The sequence below is a fragment of the Colobus angolensis genome, unplaced genomic scaffold (assembly GCF_000951035.1).
Source record: "Colobus angolensis palliatus isolate OR3802 unplaced genomic scaffold, Cang.pa_1.0 Scaffold49, whole genome shotgun sequence".
NCBI classification, from domain to species: Eukaryota; Metazoa; Chordata; class Mammalia; order Primates; family Cercopithecidae; genus Colobus; species Colobus angolensis.
Window position 1 is genome coordinate 5932474 of NW_012118376.1, and position 22883 is coordinate 5955356.

Genomic DNA, 22883 nt, shown 5'->3' on the forward strand with positions numbered 1-22883 from the left:
GATCCTAGCAGCAGTGGTAAGGCTTTCCCAGAGCAACAAACAAAGGGGATATATTCTTCGGGCTCCGGAAACCCCTAGGACTCCAGTCTTCCCAGCTGTAGGGGCATTTTGGCCCACACCTGGATGTTCTAAATTCAGATCTATGGTGGAACAGTTTGATAGAATAATGACTGTTTTTATTACTTTTCTTCTTCTGCCCCCCAGCTATGGTCAGAATACCTCACTCCCAAGGAAGAGTCCTAGGGCCCCAAACCAAAAAGCACAGAAAAGTACTGAAGTCCAGAAACAGCCTTTCCCCCATCCCATATTTAAATACAAGTTATAATGTTCAGCTATTCTCAAAGTCTTCCCTGGAATATCACGACCCTAGAAAGAAAAACACTAATAGTCAAAATAGTATAGATTTCTGTGTTTATTCTTTCTTCTGCACTACTATGATTTTCAAAATACACTAGAAAACTCTTGGATAATATTTTTAATTTTTTCACACTGGATGTATATGCTTAATAAGATATCTAAAATATATTTTATCAAATTATATCATAAGCTATATATCCCAACTATGGTCAATTTTTGTCTTATTTCATCTAATGTTAAATATTTTCTATCTCATATTTCCAAAAAAGTAATTATATGCTAGCTGCCAAATAATTAGCTTTTATTGGTATATACTTTTCTCTTTCATTAAATATAAGGGTGAATGTCTAATGAAATTAATATAGCTATTTTTCGATACATGATTCTACCTTTTCTCCTAAAACTAAAAATCAGAGTTTGAGACATACATGCACATACGTTTACCAAAAAGTATGACAATTACCAATAAATTTTTGGAACTCCTTGTGTCATATATAACTTATTATCTTACAAATTACCTCACGTTATTATCAATTAGAACAGCATAAGGCTGGGCGCGGTGGCTCATGCCTGTAATCCCAGCACTTTGGGAGGCCGACGTGGGCGGATCACAAGGTCAGGAGTTCAAGACCAGCCTGGCCAATGTTGTGAAACCCCGTCTCTACTAAAAATACAAAAATTAGCCATGTGTGGTGGCGGGTCCCTGTAATCCCAGCTATTCAGGAGGCTGAGGCAGGAGAATCGCTTGAACCCAGGAGGTGGAGGTTGCGGTGAACTGAGATTGCACCACTGCACTCCAGCCTGGGCGACAAAGTGAGATTCCATCTTTAAAGAAAAAAAAAAGCATATTTATCATTTATCATTCTGTATTTACATTATAAAAATGAGCTAATTATATTTGTCATCATTTTAACCTTGAGCTGACTTGTCTTACAAGATGCATTTCATAATTTATTTCTCTTTAGATCTTATAATATTTGATAAAACATTAATATGTTTATTGAAAATTGAAGTCATAATTTTTTTGACAGGAAGTAATTCTAATTTGGTTAATTTGTTTGAATGTTAATTTGGACTTTGCCAATTAGAGTTCATGACCAACATTTCCCGTAATTAAATGAGTTATATCTTCAGATTCTGGGAAAAAAATATGTATTTAAAGCATAAGAAAAGAACATTTAGCAGAAAAAGATAGTATTGGCAAAAATATAATAAAATCAGTAATATATTCCTAACTTAAAATATATATAGTTAAATAGGGTGCCTCTAAGTGAAAGAATAAAAGTTTAGGCCAGGTATAATGGCTTGAGGACTCACACCTGTAATCCCAGCACTTTGGGAGGCCAAGAGGACAGCTTGAGTCCAGGAGTTCGAGACCAGCCGGGCAACATAGTGAGACCTCATCTCTACTAAAAATATAAATTTAAAACAAAATTAGCTGGGTGTGGTGGCATGTACCTGTAGTCCTAGCTACTTGGAAGGTTGAGGAGAAAGGATCACTTGACCCCAGGAATTCAAGGCTGCAATGAATTATAACTATGCCACTGTACTTCAGCCTAGGCAATAGAGGGAGGACCTGTCTCAAAAAGTTCAACTGATGATCTAATAAATCTTGGTATGTTTTTGATATACAGGACTTAGCAGAAATTGAGACAGCAGATGGCTATAATACCAAATTATTTTGCAAGCAAAGTGGTTTCCAATTCCTTGATTTGAACAGAACTGAAGCAGTACCTAACAAAGTTGTCAGCTAAATTATCCTTAAATATAAATTTTGATGATAGATCATTATGTGATTTTTTTTTTTTTTTTTTGGCTCAGGAAAAGTTCAAAGAAGTGAAATGCGATAAAGTTCTTCATTATCTCCTTATTTGTATGAAGAAAACTTCTCAGGCACAGTGGCTCATGCCTGTAATCCTAGCACTTTGGGAGGCCGAGGCAGACAGATCACCTTAGATAAGGATTTCAAGACCAGCCTGGCCAACATGGTGAAACCTCGTCTGTACTGAAAATACAAAAATTAGCCGGGCATGAGGATGCAAGCCTGTAATCCCAGCTACTAGGGAGGCTGAGGCAGAAGAATCGCTTGAACCTGGGAGGCAGAGGATGCAGTGAGCCAAGATGGTGCCATTGTACTCCAGCCTGGTTGACAGAGAAAGACTCCATCTCCAAAAAAAAAAAAAGGAAAAGAAAAGAAAATTTCTCAATGTTTCCATTTATAAAACTAAAAAATAGAAATAAAATTGATGTTGACCTCTATCTTATTCTAGAAATAAGTCACAGAACACATGAAACTACTTAAAAACAAAAGTTCTGCTCCATTTACTTGATTAGAAGCCACAAATGTTTAAAATGTTTTCTTTGTGTCAATTAAATTATTTATAAAACTATGTTATATGTTTAGGTTGTTTTGATCAATTGAATACTTATTATAAGTATAATAAAAAGTGAACCTGAAAGGCATTTTTAATCTCTAGAGCAGCTCTGTTCAGTAGAATGTCCTGCATCAATACTAATGTTTTCTATCTGTATCAATACATCAACTACTGATGAGCCACTGTGGCTATCGGGCACTTGTGGCTAATATGGGGAAACTACATTTTTAACTTTATTTCATTTTAGTTCATTTAAATTTAGATAGCAACAGGTGCTAGAGGCTACCTACCATATTGGGATAGTGCAGATTACAGCCTTATGAATACAGAGAATAAAGCAAATCTCCAGTTCATATGCACATTTTTCTTGTATGTATGCAAAACATATGATAGTGAAATCGGTAAAAGAGTTTAAAGACTACTATATTTTTACATAAAAATACATTATATACATTTAGATTAAATCTTGTATGGGTAATAGGATGAAAATCTAGATTCAAGGGGGAAAAAAGATTTAAATTTTCCAAATGTCAGAGTAGATCATGCTCATCTAATATGTTTTCTAACTGGATCATGTGAATATTAAATCTTTATAGTATTTAGATTCTTTGGACACAGTTAACAGAAGAATGCAGCAGGCTTTTTTAATGTCAGTATTTATAATGTATAAGGATTATATCCTTAATGTTCACATTTCAATGATTCTAAGGGACATAATCTTTTTCATTTTAACATCTGTTAAGTTAGGGTGTATCTTACAAAAATGTTAAGCATTTATTTTTTCTTAGCTGTTCATAATACTATGAAAGAAATATAATATCTTGCAATCAATAGACTATTCTATGGGCTGTGACATTTAAACTTAAGATATAAATTTTAGATATCGATTTGAAAATGTGTAGGGGTACATAGTTCTTAAAAATTCTGCAACTATGTGAGCAAAAACATTTGTAGACCAAGGATGTAGATCACTTCCTGCTGAAGTTCAGTGTTCTCATCACAGCTTCTTTGCCTGCACAGAAGACAGAGTTGCCTAAGCGTGTCGAGAAGGGGTTGGGAATTGGAACGTGATCATGCAAGAAAGTGGGCATCTCAAAAGTGTAAGCACAGAGTGCTCAGCACAGCCTGGTCTCAGGAACTGGAAAATTCATCTTCCCAGGCCTCTCATCATTTCTTATGGGCAATAAACTTTCTCCTCTCTGGTTTTCTCTTATATCTGTCCCCACTTTCCTGATTCTTTTAGCAGAAAGCTTTCTCCATTCATCCATCAAGACCCAGAAAATGGCCTCAGCCCTGAGTCTATATAACCTTCCAGCTCCACAGCCCACAGCTGGCTGTTCTCAATTACTCACTGTTCCCAAACCAAAGAGAGGGTTCTGATTTTTCTAGCTCAGATAAGATGTCCACTCCTGATCTAAATAGTTGGGGCTTGGATGGGTACACCATTTATGTAACGCAAACAACACTGAGGGAGGTGATTCGTGGGTGGAAGCAGTTTCTGAAGATGAGAGCTGTGAGTAGGAAGGCAGCCACAAACATAGCAACGAGGGGCAGCAGTTTCAATAGCTGACATCAACATTGTTCCTGCAATTGCTAGGCACCATGCTAATGGCTTCAAATAGATTAACTCATTTAATCCTCAACACAACCCTAGAAATGAGGTTTAATATCCACATATTACAGATGAGGAAACTGAGGCACAAAATGTTTAATTGACCAAGGTCAAACATTTGACAAGTGCCAGAGCCTGGATTCAAACCCATCGAGCTAAACTGCCTCAGCAATTTCATCTCTTTGTCTAGAGACTTGCTTAAGACAACAGCACTAAGTATAGAATATTCTATATCAGGAAATAGTGCCTAATAGGGAAAAATGGTAGCAACCAAAATTTATCATATGACTAAAAGCCATTGGATATTTTGGAAATTAGGAGGCAAGGAGAGAGGAACTATAGCATTTTTAATACCTACTTCACTCCAGGCACTTTGTGTATATTACATTTTATACACACTATAGTAGAAAGAAGTAAGTATTAAAACCTCATTTTACTATTGAAGGAACTGAAGGTCAGAGGATTGAGCAACTTACCCATGGTGCCATAGCTAAGAAGCAACAGAATCAGAGTCCTGACTCAAGGCTGACACCCAGGCCTATAGATTTTCCTCTACATCCCTCTGTCAGATTAGTGTCAAGTCAAATAAGGTAACATGCAAGACAGAGAACAATTCAGTCAATCATGAAATAAACCAAAATGGGAGTCAACTTCCTCAAAGCAAAGTCATTTTTAAAATTCACTTACAGATGTGTGCTTGATTAGCCTGACTAAATGTATTTACTCTCTATCTTTTTGCCTCTACAAGCACCAATCTAGCTGTTCCTTAATTCTGCTGCATGGATTGAAGTTTCTACTGAAACAAGAAACAGGTTTGTCCAATTCTTTCCCTAAGACATGACTGCAGGATAAAGTTTATTTTTGCTCTGCCCTTCCTTATAGCTGGCTCTTTGCCTGTTGATTTAAAGTGAATTTTCAGGGGCTCACAGAACAAGAAGTTTAACTCTTAAAAATTAACCACAAAGGCAGGAACAGATCTTTGTAAAATACCTTGTTTAATATTGGTACACTGTGAGGGGTTAACAAATGAGAAGTAGGTCCTGTTAGTCTCTTATCATGCTAAGAAACCATCTTGCCATACTCAGCTTGGTAGTCATTGCAGATAGAATGTGTATCTGTGAATGGAATAAGCACAAACCATTTGAACTCAGGGTACTCCAAAAGCATTTTTTGAGTTTACTTACATGTTGTATTTTTTATTTGTTCAATCTTGCATTCACTCAGCTCATAATGCACCTGCTCAGCTGTAATTGAGATGGAGATGTCTCACCAATAAAGGCAAGACAGGAATTCAGAGCATGGGGTTTAAATGTAAAATCAAAAAGTAGTGGGGCCCATGTGTGTGAATGAGCCAGAGGAGAGTTGGCACCTGGCCAGCTGGACTCCCAGTGCAACTGCCTCAGTGGGGAAGCAGCGTGTGCGTGACAGGGTATACTATGTGCCAGATGCTATGCAAGTCTTCACCTGTGTCATCTCATTGAGTGTCCCCTTCACAGCAACCCTTTGAGGGAGGACTTTGTAAGCCATGTGTTCCAGGTGAGGAAACTAAAGCTAAAAGAAGGTAAATAAACTGAGGGGGTTACACAGCTAGCAAGTGGCTTGGCTATAAGTCAAAATCAGCCCTGAATACCTCCAAAAACCACATTCCTTCTACTTCACCATGAGACCTTGCACTGATACAACCCTCAGGGGCTCCTCAGAGGAACAAGCAACTAAGAATTATTCATCAGAACTTCCTAGAACCCCTGCTTATAGTGTGTTACACTGTGTTTCATTAGCAGAGCTGCATCTCGTTCCTGCCCTCCCTGCTTCTAGGGCCAGATATCACTGTGTTTACTCCCGTACTAAGACCCAATTTCCTATACAATAATATTCTAGGGCCTTACCCTGTATAGGAGAGGAAAGGCTTTGAGGGGACTTGAGACTCACTGAAAGAACTAGGTTTTGTAGGAGGCCAAGAAGGGTCAAGTCAAAGTTATAGGAGAAAAATTAACCTGAGAAAGGGGGAGGGAACTTTTTCTTCTGGGCTATGAAGGAAAGATGAGAAAACAAATTTAAAGCCAGACTCGGGGAGGTGAAGTGTTCTTAGAAAGGAATCTCGTACAAAAGATATTATGTATGAAAAACCTTTCAAAAAGATGCTACACAGACATAGGATCTTTGGGCATCTGCCAAGAGTCATAAAAGAAAATCCGGCTCAAGAGATGAAAGTAACATTCTGTAATAATGAGAATACTCACCATGCTGGGCTCCTGTGCTGTGGAAACACTCATTCCAAAGTAATGTTCATGTGTGGGACCCTGAGATACACCACCCAGACCTCCCTGAAATAAGAGCTTGTTGTCCCAGCTGCTGGGAGTCTGTCAACGGACAGCCTTCAGCTGCCACCCCTTCAGGCAAGCTGCCTTGCTCACTACCAAGCCCCACCTGGGCAGCCCATATCTAGTGACTAAGTAGCTTTGGAGTAAGAAGACCTTGCCACCTGGCTCAACTCTGGCAAGACTATTCTAGCTCAAGAGCTCTCATGAGCTCGGCCAGGCTGTCACTGGGCCTGGACCACATTTCAACTTCTTCTTCTACCCAGTTCTGCCTTATTCTCTTCCTGCAGCAGGCGTAGATCCCAAGGACCCTCCTTATAAATATCCTGCACACTAGATTCTATCTCAGAGCCTGCTTCTGTGGCAGCCCAACCTGCAGTAGTACTTTTTATGAGCAAGGGGCCAAGGGCAAAATGGAAAACTGGTGTCCCCCTAAGTCCATTCAGACTATTATAAGACAGCACAAAATTACTCCTTCTCGGGCTTGGGTAACTGCTTAAGCAGGTCTCTTAGCTGAGTTATTACCAAATCAGCCTCTCATACTGCAATATTATTTTCAAAGAACTCACATGATTTATTCTTATTTGTAAAACTTTGTGAGATTAGGCTGTTTCGTCTTTACACATATTCACTTAACAAGATTTAGTAAACACCTACCCAGGCACTGCACTAAGAACTGAGGGAGTGGAAATGAAAAAAAGTACCAGCCATTACCAGGCTCCCAGATGAGTAGATGGCACGAACTCCAAAACACATGAGACATACAGTGGAAGCCTGAACACAATCTTTTGTGAGTCCACATGATGGTATAATTTGGAGTTTCAAGATGGCAGAAGAAGAGGCCAGAATACACAGAAACTATTGCCTTCACTGCAGGCATTTGACTATAGTAATGAGCAATACAGACCCCGGAGAGAGACTATGTGAGTTTGAATCCTGCCTTCATCATCTTCTACTTCTCCCTAGGCAAGCTATGACAGCCTCTCTGCGTCTCAATTTGCTCCTCTATAAGATAGCAGTTATATTTATGTAAACCAAAAGTACCTGAGACAGATCTCAATCCATTTAGAAAGTTGATTTTGTCAAGGTTAAGGACACACTCATGACACATCCTCAGGAGGTCCTGACATGTGCCCAAGGTGGTGGGGTACATACAGCTTGGTTCTCTACATTTTAAGGAGATATGAGACATCAGTCCATACATGTACGATGTAACATTGGTTAAGTCCAGAAAGGCAGCACAGCTTGAAGTGGGAGCTTCCAGGTCATAGGTAGATTTAAAGAGTTTCTAATTGGCAATTGGTTGAAAGAGTTATTATCAATAGAAAAGAATGTCCGGGTACAATAAGAGGTCATGGAGACCAAGGTCTTGTCACACAGATGAAGCCTCCAGATAGCAGGCTTCAGAGAGAATAAACTGTAAATATTTCTTATCAAACTTAGAGTCCATTCTACCAGTAATTCCAAAAGGGAGGAGGTCATAATGAGGCATGTCCAGCTCCCACTTCCCATCATAGCCTGAACTTGTTCTTCAGGTTAACTTTGGAATGCCCTTGGCCAGAGGAAGGATTCATTCAGATGGTTGGGGGGCCTTAGAATTTTAATTTTGGTTTACATTAGTCAGCTTGGGCTACCACAACAATATACCCTCGACTGAATGCCTTAAATAATGAATAATTATATCTCACTGTTCTGGAGACTGGGAAGTTCAAAATCAAGGTGATCACCAACTTGATCCCCCAGTGAGAAATTCTTCTGACTTTCAGATGGCTAGCTTTTCCCTGTGTCCTCACATGGCAGAGACAGGAGAGGGAAGCAAGTTGTCTGGAGCCTCTTCTTACAAGGGCCCTAATCCCATTATGAGGACCCCACCCTCATGGCTTTATCTAAACTTAATTGCCTTCCCAAAGGCCCATCCCCAAATACCACTACACTGGGGGTTAAGGTATCAATATAATGATTTCTGCAGGGGTGGGGAGGCACAATTCAGTCCATAGCAGCAGGACAAATAGTGTTTTCCTCATAAGATTGTTGAGTCTTAAATGAGCCAGTATACATACAGTGCCTAGAACAGTGGCTGCCACATATTAAATGCACTATTTGTAAGTGCTAGCTGTTAATTATTAAAGCCACATAAGCTGAGTCAAAAACTGGGAAAGGTCAAGTGTGTCAAGGCCTCCCTTGCTGGGGTGTAGCTCCTTGGGGTCATATTGCTTCTCAATGGAAAGGAGAAAAATGAGCTTATTCTTGAGAATTAAGAATGGGCCTATTTTCATGCAAATATTGGCTTAGAGAGCCCCTTTGCAATCAATTATTACTAAGGTGAAAATCCTGAACCTCTCTACTCTCTGCGCTTTCATACCTTCCCTCTGCATTCTCATCTTTCACTTGTGATAAAATGTCTAACAATCTCAGAAACATGTCCACTTAGGGGATTACTCTTGTTAAAGAGTATTTAGCTTTTAATCCCACAAGGCACAAGCAGTTTGAAATATAAGACATCATAGAAAAAGAAGTATTTAGCAGGGTTAATCTAGAGGTGAGAGGTGAAAAGGGGTGAAATGGAATCCAAAGGAAACCCATCTCAGTGAAAATATGAGTTTTAAGAGGGGCAAGCAATGGTTAATTTTTTCAGCCTATCAGTAGCTCTAGAATGGTGTACAAAAATAATGTCTTACTCAGCTCCCATACCTTCTTCACCTACATAGAGCTTCAGCGTATTTTCTACTGAAGGCAGGCTGCTGGATTAAGTTCTGCATTCAGGAGAAGTGGCATTAATGTCCGTGGTTAAGCAAACAGATTGCAAAATCCTTTAGGCTGGAAGAACTGGGTCCTTCATCCCGTTTTTAATTCTTAAGTCTCATTCCTTGCTTGTTTCATTTAGGCTGCTGAACTCATTGACAATTGTTGACAACTTGACTGTTTTGATTGTTTCCATCTTAGACATTTCCATTGTTGTTAGACTATAAAGTTGACAGCCCAAATCCTAAAATCCCTAGTTGGCCCATTCAATCTATTTATTTCCTGCTTAGTCCTCCTTTAGAAGGAATGAAGCAAGATGTTGTAATTAGAATGGTGATGATGAAAAAGTGTGAACATACACTGTCAATAGGGGTGTGGAAGGCACAGGTATTCTCATACATTTTATAAAATAAGAGCTTTATTGAGATAGAATTCACATATCATAAATTAATCCTTTTAAAATATAAAATTCAGTAGGGTTTAACATATTTGTAGTTGTAGGAGCATCACCACTATCTGAATTCAGAACATTTTCATCACACCAAAATGAAATCCTGCACCCAATACCAGTTATTCTTTAGCTCCTTCCTTCCCCCAACCCCTGGTGACCATTAATCTATTTCTGTATGGATTTGCCTATGCTAGATGTTTCATTATATAGGAATCATATATATTCTGTGGTCTTTTGTGGCCTTCTTTCCCTTAATATTCTCAAGGCCTCGTATATTCTTGATAGAGTATAAATTGGCTTGATATTTGAAGAAAATGTGTCAATATCAATCAGAACTTAAAGTGCATGTACTCAGAAATTTTATATCCAGGAATTAATCTTTCAGAAATACTTCCACAGACATAAAAATAGTTATACAAAGACATTTATTGCAATGTTGACAAAAATTGGAAAAACTCTAAATTCCATCAGTTAGAGAAGCCTGGTTGAACAGACTATGGTTCACCTCTGTAGTGGAGTGCTATGCATTCATGCACAGATTGAATCAGTCCTGTATGGAATGGTGTGGAATGATCTCCAGAATTTATTGATAAGTGAATGTAAGGGAACACGACAAGGTACACAGCGTTGTGTGAAGTTCTATGTAAAAATATGTATATGTTATGTTTATGTGTGTATATGCATTTACGTGCGTGTGGGGTGTCGGGGAGAGAGAAACGGTACAAGAATATCTATCACTGGTAGGAAACCTAAAAATGCACTAGCAGTGGTTATCTCCAGGGAGGGAAAATGGGGGTCTGGAGACAGGGAGTGGAAGAGAGAAAGGGTATTGTTTGAAATTTACTTACCGCGTACACAGATTCTGAACATTTTAAATAGAGATGTGTATTCGGCAGCCACAAGGCCATATTAGGGTCTGGGGACCACACAAGGAACCCCACAGCCTCTTCCCTGCAGGGTTTTGTGGTCAGTCACAGTGGGGAATGACACCCCTGTAAAGACCAGCTTCAGTGAAGCATAAAGATCTATAATTTGAAGCTCAAAAATTTCTGTTCTTATCTTGCCAGAGGCCTGTTGTCACCTGCACAGCATTTCTACCTGCCCATGAAAGGCAGACATATGCACTTTGATGTCAAAGACCAACCGGAAAGGTAACTTCAGAGATACTCACCCAACCTCCCCCTGTGCACTGCCTCTCTTCAATGCTCCTGACCTCATCGTACCTTTTGGGAGTGGTTCTGTGTCTGTTCCCACCACTGACTCCTTTGAAGAGGATCGTCAGCCTTGGGTCTGGAATGTAGCCCATTATCTTAATGTTCCCCTTGACCTTTGGTGGAAATGCTGCCATTTCCTGTCCTGTTTCCTCATCTTCTCTCATCTGCCTAAACACTGACCCCAAGTGGGAGAGAAGATACAGTCAAGTTCTTCGCCTTGACACTGTTCTCTGCAAAGTCAGAGTCACTTTCAGTCTTGATTTTAACCAGAGCTTATTTCCTCCCACCAGTGTTGGGATGAAAGTCAAAGATGAAGTGAAAGACAGATTGTGTAACTTTTATTTTTAAAAGGGTGTTTAATTTTGGAAGGTATGATTAATGTTTCAATACTGCTTATAATGGCTTCATTTATTTTTTTTTCAGCCAATAAGAAGTGAGAAATCCTGTCTCCATAGCCAAAATCTCATATAATTCCTCCCCAGCAATACAGAAGTCTCTCTGTGGCTACCTAGAGTAAAAATGTCAATACACATCATGTATTAAAATTCACCTGTATTTTCTCAACACCTTTTCAATATCTCTCCAAATTGCTTTAGCAATCTCTGGCATCAAGAACTGGTGAGAGTATGTGGCATTTTCCTTCCTGTTTGAGTAACACCTATTAAGAGAGGTAGCAATTAAATCGTAATTTTTAAACCTTAAGGGAAGCTATTGCAGTATTGCTAAGAACATTCAGTTACTGGTATGTCAACTAACACCTACGCCCACTGTGATTGGTGATGAAACAAACTTTACGGACCTTAGAAAACCAAACGTCTCCTTTAAAAAAAAAAAAAAAAACCATCCGATGAGTAAACAGTCCTGTTCACACATGGATATGAGATGTCATCCTTTCTCTGCAGTTATAGCGCTCTGCCTTGCCAATGCTGCTGAGCACTGACTCACTCACAGGGCATTTGGAAGGTGGGCGATTTTGTTCCTGCAGCATCATTGCACTCCAAATGTGCTGAGAGTGGATGCAGCCTCCGATGCTGCCATGCCAGCTGCAGCTTAGACCAGAGGGATCAGCAGAGGCTATTGTCCATTCCTCAGCAATGCACTTGACCTTGAGAGCTATATAGAATGAAAGGAAACCCACTAAAGCCAACTTCATGCCTTAAGATTTATACCCTTTTTAGAGATCCCACCCCTAGAACATAATTCAGATATAAATCCTCTTCTCCTTTCTAACTGCCACTGCCTTAGAGTAGTGGACTTATCTCCAGCTGCGAATTTTAGAGTCACCTGGGGCGAGGCAGGGGGCAGACGTTAAAACATACCAGTGTCAAGGTCCCATCCCAGAGACTCTAAATTAATTAGTCTGTGTTGTGCCTGAAATGAGTACTTTTTAATACCTCCCTAGGTGTTTCTAAAGTACAGCTAGGACTGGAAACCACTGGAGTCCAGCACAAGCCTTTCTCATTTCTTATCTAGTTTATGGCAAATGCCTCCTGAATGCCCTTCATCTTTTGTGCCTGAGGCTAATCACCTTAATGTGTTATAATGATTGAATTATTTTTATATTAATCCATGTTTGATGTAGAACAATGAGAAAATAAAAATGAGCAGAATGAAAAAAACTACAAACTATAATCAGAAAAATGATACGATAGTTTATCTTTCCTACTGGATGTACATAAAATAAGTATTTTCAAAAATGATATCCTGCTATAATTCTCTGTAATCTCTTATTCTTTGTTAACAATATATTATGGGAAAATTTCCATGTCAGTAAGTATAGATTCATATTCTTTTTAATGGTTACATAGCATCTGAGTGGGTGGCAGTGCCTTTGTGTTGTTTAACCAATCCTTTGTTTCAGGGTTAGGCATTTACATTGTTTTGTGGGTTTTCGTTGTTGTTTGAGTTTTTGGTTTTTTTTTTAGTATTTTGTTTAGCCATTATAAACAACATTGAAATGAGCCATTTGGAGAAGAAAAAACATTTTTGTGAGTTGGCCAACTTCCTTAGGATATATTCCTAAAAATAAATTTGTTAAATCAGTGTATCTATTCATTTTTAAGAATTGACACCTGTTACAAATTGGTCTTCTAAACCACTCATATACAAGTAGTACATAAGAGTTTGTTCTTCCAGTCCTTCACTAACCCTGGCATTATTGTTTTGTTTTGTTTTTAAATATATTTGTTTAATATGGTAAGTAAAGAATGATGTCTACCTATTTTAATTTGTTTAGATTCCTAGTGAGTTTGAACATTTTTCATCTGTTGTTTTTTGGGGGAAACTTTTGAATATCTCCTTTTGCAAATATTTTATTCGTGTTCTATAAGGCATTTTCTTTTTCTTATTTGTATGTATGAGTCATTTGTATATCAAGGCTATTGAATATCCCCCAATTTGTCCTTTTTAACTTTTTTAAAACTTTTATCCTTTTAACTTTAGTGGTTTTGTGGTTTACTTTTAAATCTTTATATTTCAAATCTATCCCTCTTTTCTGTGTGGTTTTAACTTTTCAATGCCATACGTTGAAAGCTTTTCCCCAAGTTAAAAGTATATACCTATGGTTTTTTTTTAGTACTTTTATGGTTTTATTTTTATACATAATTAAATCTTTGTGGCTAACTTTTAAAGTACAAATATGTTCATGCCACTCCCTTCCTAAATCCTTCGCTGTCTCCCCATTGCCTGTGTGATACAGTTCAAGTGTCCTCATGCCCCACACATTATCTGGTCACCCTTTAGCTTGCATGTCCCTCTCATCTTTGGTCATATAGCTCTTTTTTTCTCTGCAATACTTTTTCCTCTGCAATACACTATGAGTCTTTTTCTCCATCTACAAATAGGCTATTACTTCAAGTTCCATGAAAATAGAGACCATGACCGCTTTGATAATCTCAACACCCAACATAGTATCTGGAAGAAAATATATACTCAATATTTTTTAAAAGAATGAATCAAACATTACCTCCCCTGGGAACCTACCTCCAATGTCTCTGGGCAGAATCTGTCCTTTTTCTATTGTACTCCTAAAACACATCATTCTGATCACTGTTATATGATGTCATCATATTGTATTATAAATCACTGAATCTTTAATCAATCAGGCTCAACTCATATTTTTATCCCTTGCTCCTTAGCAAGGTTGGGACATGCAGTGGGTACTCCATACATGCTGTTGAGCTCAGATGAATGAATGCTGGTGAGGTCTCCCTGGCTTGCAGTCCTGCCTTGACATGTCCTTGTATTAAGAAGTAAAGACCTTGACAGTCTGTAAAAAGATAACTAAATAATTAGCTAACAATACATGTGCCCAGGTAAAATCTACACTCATTAATATGGGGATAAAATAGTACACAATAAAAATAGTGTCTCAGAGTAATAGTGAAGCCATGATAGTAATGCCTTCTGGCACCTGCTTCTGGGGCTATCCATTATATCATCAAGAATCAGAGCATCAATCTGGCCCAGGCCCTATCCCAAAATACATTAAAATTTTTAAAAAGACTCTCCAGAATTAGTAGAGAATAATAGTAAGCTAACTAACTAACTTTTCTCCAAGAATGTTGTAGCTAAGCATTACTATGCTTCCTTTCAACAGGCAGTGAGAATTGAATTACTCATACTGTTCTCCTTGGCTGCCTTTAACTTGGGGGTCTGATAGGGTTTTTTTTTTTTTTTCCTGGCCTTCAACTTTTTTTCTCCTTTTAAAATATTTTTACAGCTTTATGATATGCCTGCCTTTCATTACAAGGCACCTCAAATCCCTTTAGACAGTGGAATTTCTATTATAAATAATAAAAAAAAAAATTTCCTTTGCCTCAATTCCCTCTGTCCCAAGTGCTCAATGCATAAACGACATAAACTGAGGCTTTAAGAAATAGGATTTCAGCCCTTAGAGAAAGCTGTATTATAAATTGGTTCCACTTCATAGCTTAGAACAAAATTGGAGTTTTCTTTGGATGACATCAATGATCATAATCTCCGACATTTAACTGACCTTGGGCATGTCATTTTACCACTTCAAGTTTCAGTTTTCTTATCCGCAAAGCAACACTGCGGGTGGGTTCCTTCCCACCACAGAACTGTATCTAATCATCTTTTCCAGGAAGATAGGGACAAAAGGACCACCCAGGCAGCACAGGGAAAGGAATCTCCCCTTCTGTCTGGCCTGGTAACCCTACCTTCTGTCAGTTACTCTGCTGCAGATAAAGGGTAGGGGAGGCAATTCCCAGCCACATACCACCCCAGCGCTGCTCTGCCATTCATAGCAGCTCCCCACAGAGAAGTGGATGATGAGCTGACCAAGTGTCCTGACTGGACTGCTGTTTATGACATTGTGCTTTCATTTGTGTGCCCAAGAGGCTACTAGCAATAAGTTAATTTGGTGCTCCTACAAAGGAAAGTCTTTTGCTTTTCTTTCTCAACTATATCTTAGGTTTTAATTAATTAATATGGGGCTTAATAGCAGACGTGTTTTGGACCTTGGAGCCTGTTTACCTTCACCTTACCCAAGGGGCACTGTGGACCCAGGCTAGACCCTGCCAAAGAGTTTTCTGTATCTAGGAGACAAAGCATACCCTGTAGCCTTCAGAAGTGCTGCGTTATCCCAAGCCCACCAAAGAGCCTGCAAAGAGTGTACTAGCAGGACTGGGAACTTTCATCTCCTAGCTTTCTCTAAGAAGCAGGCACGCTCTCCTCTTCACACTGTGGCCTAGGTCTGATCAAAGGTGATAGAGAAGGCAGCTTTCCCTTCCACATCTGACCAACAAAAGCAGTCCAGGTACGGGAAGAACGGAAGTGAGTATCGCAGTGGTTCCTTCAGCTCACCTTACACCTTCCAGATAAGTCAGTGACACATGCCATAGGGCTCACTATATTTTGAGGCCCTCCCATAGCTCCAGAAGTCAGCCCATTCTACCAGACTGTACTCAGGACAAAGGAGGCAGCCCAGCCCAGGAACTAAGTAGACACAGCATTTGGCCTCAAGGTTAAGAGTACAGGCAGTGATCCTAAACTGCCTTTTTTTTCGTAGCCCGGTTATGGTAACTTGAGTGAAGTTGTTTAACCTCTCCCTATCTCAGTTTCTTCATCAGAGAAAGGGTGCTGCTGTGATAGTTGGTACATACGGAGTATACAGAACAGTGCCTGGTAGGGAATAAGTCCCGTAAAAGTTAATCATTTTATATATATCAAATAAGACCATTCTACCACCTTTGTCCCCCTAGCTGAAGCTCACAGAATGATTCACATTGATATTCATGTTTAAGCCCTAAGCCTATTTTGTTCTTCTAAGACTTCCTTTGGGGGTGTACATTTTTATTATATCTGCTGGAATAACAATGCTGATGGTTGGTGGGGTTTGGAGGGAGAATAGAGAGGGAGGGAGAAATAACATTAACTGCCTAAGATATTTCTCTGAAAGAACACATGAATATTGAATGATGACTTGATTTTACTAATAAACACATAATTATTGCCTTGCATCAAGGGTGAGGTTGACTTAAATCATCAAGACTTGAGAATGAACTCATAATCAGAAAACGCAGACTATTAAGTCTTGTATGCTTGCTTGTTTTTGCATATATCTAACCCAAATCTTGTGTTATTTCAAATGGTGCTATATTTGACTATGCTTGTAAATGGAATAACATCAATATGCAAAACTGATTCACTTTTTTTTTTCCTAGGGAGAATATAATCTCCCAAAGCCAGTCCATTGGTTATGTGGCTTGATTTTTTTTCTTAATCAAGAAATTTGGATAAGCTTGGTGATTCTAAAGGATTGATTACTACAAATAACCCACTTACGCTTAACTAGGTCTTGAACCATGAATGCATGAACTTTAATTTGCAAGCCTCTTTCTCCACCACTAGCCATGGTTAGAGATGTTATGGAGGAAAGACGAGTAAAACTCCAAGCTATTAAGGAGGAAAAAGAGGCCACTTAGTTGATTAATCATTATAGACGTCTCCATCACATTCAGCCTGGGAGATTTCCTTCATTCACATAAATACCTGCCACTTTCGACACCCGAGAGTTGTATCATCCACCAGGCACACTAGAAATGTGGCTAGTGCTACCGAGCACCTGACGTTTTAATCTGGTTTAATTTTAATTTAAATTCAAATAGCACATGTAGCCAGTGGCTACTGTATTGCACAGTACAGGCAAAAGAACATTTCCACTCAAATCATGATGATACAATGAGCGTTAAGAAATCCTTGATAATAAAAGACAAAAGCTGCAAATGTCATAGGTCAATAGTCTCTCCACAAATCTTTATTAATTTTTAAGTTTTAAAAATATCACCCCAAATATGGTTCAGTGTGCCTTCAACCTCTTCAAGGTCCTAAGAAATATTGAGGAAAGAGATAAGCATAGGAGAGAATTTTTCTTTTCTTTTCAATTCTCAGATGTTAGACCTACAATTCTCAGATGTTAGACTGACTTCCCATGACTGACTTTTAGATCAAAGTATCCAAAAATGAATATGCAAATACATTGTCAATGATTTCAATTCAGGAAGAAGCTGCTCCAAGATCTCATTATTCTGAATAACATGAAAGAATCATGTACACGTTGCCCATTTCCTATCTCATTCTTTTCTGGTGTAGAACTGCAAATCCCATTAGCAGATTTTCCTTCAGCCCCCTGAACAATCTGTGAGTGACTCACACTGTAGAACATCTTTGCTGCTGAATTACTTTGAAAGGCAGAAGTTGGAACAGTGGCAGGGATAGGCTGAAGATGAGAAGAACACCTAACATGTGCCTCGTTTGCAAATTTTCATTTCAGTCATTTAAAAAGTAATTAACGAAGGGAAAGAGGATCCTGATAAGATAGAATTCAATTCCCCCCTTTTAATGGATTCGGGGAATGAAGAAACATAAAGATAATCCATCATTGCATTCCTGCCATCACCAGAGTTGTCTGTTTCAAAGAGCCTCTATTTCCTTCACCAGGAGGATACAGACTTTTGTGCGCTCACTTGGGTGTCAAGAAATGCAAAAATGATGAAATTACAGAATTGAAAACAGCAACTCTCAGATCAGAGCTGAAAATGGCTGCTCTGTGTTCTGTGGGTCTTTGCTTCTTGTGAGTCAAGACACCTGTCACAAAACTATGTGGCTGTGGGTGGCCCTATTTGTAGGATTTCTAAGCCATCTGACCCTAGATAAACCTTGGTGCTTTTTAAGAGTCAGCTTAGGTGCTGGACCGAATGGTGAAAAATTGCTTCCTGACTAATTGATGAGCCAGGGTGCTTTGATGTTACAAGTGTGGTTGCAGCTTAATGCGTCCGTACATGAGGAACACTGTATCATCAGCGGGATGTGGCAAACCACTCCTCAACTGCTTACCAAGAGGCAAACCATCAATAATGAGATAGTTTGGAAGCTGAGGTCATGAGTCATTCACGTAGATGCCAGGTAGAGTCTGGTCCTAGGCCCCCAGCAACACTGATATAAAACTGTTTATAAGCATGTATTTTAGGACAGTTTTACAAAATAACAGAAATCATTCATTGAGCCCTTGGTGTGTTTTTAAACCGATTGTGAAACCCTGGTATGAGGGATGAAATGGCTTTGTGTTTGGTTTTTGGCTTTATCAATTTCTGATGACATTATCTTTAACCTTACCACAACCAGTTTTGATGGGTTCAAGTATTTTTTTTCTCTTCCCCAGATGAAAGAATCAAGACTTGGAGAGGTTAAAATTCCCACCCAAGATCATACATTTAAAAAGTGAGAAAACCAATGTTCAAATTTAGATCTTTCTGACCCCAGAGCCTGTGATTTTTCTGTTTCACTAAGGCCAGTTGCAGAGAGATGCTTATCTCAGCTTTTTTCCAGCATGATGTATCTGAAGAACAAGAGGAAGAATTTCAAAAACATCTCCAATTGTCTTGCCTTAGAGCCCCTACCAAAAAAAAGAGAGACAACCAAAAGTCAAAGATAAGAGCCCTGGAAGAATCTGCTATGAAGAATGGCCTTGTATTTACTCAGTTCGTAAAGGAACTGAACTGGAGTCCTCATTAGTTGGGCATGTCCTCTGTAAACCAATTGTTAAACCCTGGTATGAGGGATGAAACAGCTTTGTGTTTGGTTTTGGCTTTATCAGTTTCTGATGACTACTCACAAAAATTACAAATACATAAACATTTTCCTACAGCAATTCATCTTTCAGAAAAGTAACCTACAGATATACTTGTATATGTACTAAAGGATGAATGTACAAGGTTGTTCCTTGGAGCGTTTTGTAGTAGTAAAAAATAGGAAACAACCCAAGTTTCTATCAATAGAGAACTGATTCAATAAATTATAGAACATCCATACAAGAGAATACTATACAACTATAAAGAATGAAAAAGCCTCCTGTAAAACTAGACAGAAAGAGCTCTAGGATGTATAGTTAATTGGACAAAGGAAGGTATTAAATGTTGTTTATTACATGGTAATTTTTGTGTAAAAGAGGGAAGAAGAAAAGAAGCTCATGCTTCCTGATAGAACATAAAGAGACTATGGAAGAAACTAAGAATAGTGGTTACCATGGCGCTGGATAGAAAGAGCATGGCAGATGAGGGACAAGGATGGTATGGAGTGTTTTACCCATTTTGGATTTGCAAAGATGCAAATGTAATAGTATTCAAGGAATAAATCAAAAGATGAAAATGGCAAGTCCTATGGTAAAAGATACATTCTCTGAACATATTCACGCAGGGCTGTGCTTTCTTCTCTAATGAAGAACACCAGACTCTCAAGCCAATGGCCAGGGTCGAAATGCTTACTTTGCCACTTCCTAAAGGTGCTAACTTTTCTAAGCCTCAGTTTTCTCATTTTAATTAAAAAAGAGGAAATAATATCACTGTTTTGATGGCTGACCAAAATAATGTGAAAAAATGTATGGTTAACCTTAAAATCTCTTCCAATACATGGTTGTGTCACTCCAGGGCAGTGAACTCAAGGCCTGGGGAGATAGGCCTTGCTAAACATGAGCCAGAGCTCCAGAGAACCCTCCTTCCTCCTCTTTTGGCCTTGAATTTTGCTAAGAAGCCTTGTCAGAATGGACTTGAGACCCTTAGAAGTGCCTCTCCTGTATCTTCCGTCGCAGTGATGCAGCCAGCCTTAGTGCCTAATATCCAGATGAACCCATCTTCCCTCCTGGCCATTGTCTTACTTCATCCTGTGAGTGATCCTGGTAGTAAAGAAAATCAGTGTCTGATTCTAAATCCCAGGAGACCAAATTTTTATCTGACACAGGTGTCTCAAAATTATCAGCCCTAAATGATAGCGGTGATGATTGCACAGCTTCCAGGAAACAAAGCCAGAGGTGGTCATTGACCAAATGGATGTTACACAACTGCAAACTGATGCATGGTGGCTTTGCTTTTCCATCATGAGATAGGAGATGGAAGATAATATCTTCAAGACTGCATTTGGATTTCTGAAGATAAAATTCCTAGGCCTAGCTGCCTGTTTTGGCTGTCCCTTCTGGCATACACTGCCACCTAAGGGCTTGCAGCTTAGCTCCTTTGTGGGGGGCTTTGCTCCTGCAACATGGCCCCCTTAGGTTTGCTGATGGCCTTTCTCCTCAACAGTAACACATTCCCAGGGGGATACTTCCTGCCCTTTCAGCACAGATTAGCATTTTAGCAGTTAAATTTGTCTGAGTTTTCCCTCTGTCCACTCTCCTAAATCTAGATAATTTCCTTCTCTCCCCTGCTACACAGGAACAGTCTTCACTTTCTGATAACTAAAGCTCCCGTCCTCTCCCTTCTTTTTTTTTCCATTGCCCTTTCTGTTTTTTCAATATTGAGAGAAGTTTCCTCTATCCTGATTTGAACAAAACAATGCCTAAGACTTGTTTACTTCAAGCAGCTAAAGTACCCCAGGGTACAAACTTCTTCCTGTCTCTCAAGAAATGAGGGAGAGCTGAACCATGGCTCCTCCCAGTGCCTGCTGCTTTGCCCCTTCTCCTGCTCTGTTCCACAGACTCTGAAACCTAGGACACCTGCAATCCTACCTGCTCATCAGCTATGGAGTCAGGCCTCACACTCCCCAGTTGTGCTGGACACTCTCTGTCCTTGTTCAGACTGCGCCTGACAACTCTGAAATGGGCTTTCTTTAAGCATTCCCATTGAAAGAAAATTTTAAAGACAAGCTGATGTGGAAGCAGTTATTTATCAGCTCTGATGACTAATGTGCAAGTCACTCACTCCATTCTAAACAATAAAGTCTCCAATTTGTACATCTGAGTTAGACCAAAAAGTTTGTTAGCAATTATGAAGGATTAAAACATAGTGCCAAGCACTATTTGAAGTACTGGTCTCAGGTCCAGTTCCCTAGCAGAGCTTGAGCCAGGGACTCTGTGCAAGGGAAGGAATAATTTTATGGGGGGGAAACCAGGAAAGGTGTGAGAGAAGCAAGTCAGGGAAAGAAGATAAATGAAGTATGGTTTCAGAAGTCTAGCCCCAGCCTGATCCTATGGGAGTTCTGACCAGTGGATTGTGCTACAGTGTTTAGTCCTCCAGAAGCAGGGGTGCTGGCTCTTATAATCCTGAACCAGTAGTTCATTACCTATGGGCCACTTGTAGTAGTGGGTGCTGGGAGAGTGCATAACAAGCATCCCCCCTCAAGACAGCGCCTGTCAGCCAGGGGCAAGCCTCTTGAGAAGGGTGCAGGTATGAGTTTCTTTTTTGGTTTTTGTTTTTTTGTTTGTTTTGTTTTGTTTTTGACATGAAGTCTTGCTCTGTCATCCAGGCTGGAGTGCAGTGGTGCAATTTTGGCTCACTGCAACCTCCACCTCCTGGGTTCAAGCAATTCTCCTGCCTCAGCCTCCTGAGTAGCTGGGACTGCAGGTGTGTGCCATCACGACTGGCTAACTTTTGTACTTTTAGTAGAGACGGGGCTTCTCCATGTTGCCCAGGCTACTCTCAAACTCCTGACCTCAAGTGATCCACCCACCTCGGCCTCCCAAAGTGCTGGGATTGCAGGCATGAGCCACCATGCCTGGCCAGGTCTGAGTCTTTAGTGGCCCAAACCCTCAGCAGGTGGGGGATGGGTATCTGCATGGAGTAGCCACAGTGTCTGCTGCAGCACTCTGCCTACGTTAAATTGTCTAGTCACCACACCGTTTCAGGTAGATTACTATTTTATAATCCCCATATTACAGAAGAGGAATCCGAGACATTGGGACAGCAATTATATTGATGAAGGTCACACAGAGCTGTGATTTAAACCAGTCTGACTCTAGCATCTGTGTGTATCCTGCATACGAGCCTGCTCTTTACATTGGAAGATGTGAAGCAGCATAAATGGGCAAACTCTTTTTCCTTACATACTCACTGGGTCACTTTGGTTAGTGGTCACATCCACTCAGGCAAAATGATTATTATATGTCACGAGCAGATATTAAATATTTTTTATTACTGCAACATTGACCAAGATGAATACTTTTGAAAATAGAATAAAGACTTGATAGCAATATTATTACACCAAAAACATGCAATAATATATATTACTCCCTCTCTAATTTTAAAGCACAGTTCATTCTCTGTATTTTATTAAATCTATATTTCTCATAAATGTCCATGAATATTATTTTAAAGGCTGAAACAAAAATGAAAGACAGTAGGAAATAAACTCTTCATATTCATGTTATAAAAAAGTTTTGATTCGGTTTGCCAGATTCAGTGTGAATGCGGCAGCATATCAAAAGCTTATCCACTATTATCAAATTGGCTTCATCCCTGGGATGCAAGGCCAATTTAACATACACAAATTGATAAATGTAATCCATTACATAAACAGAACCAC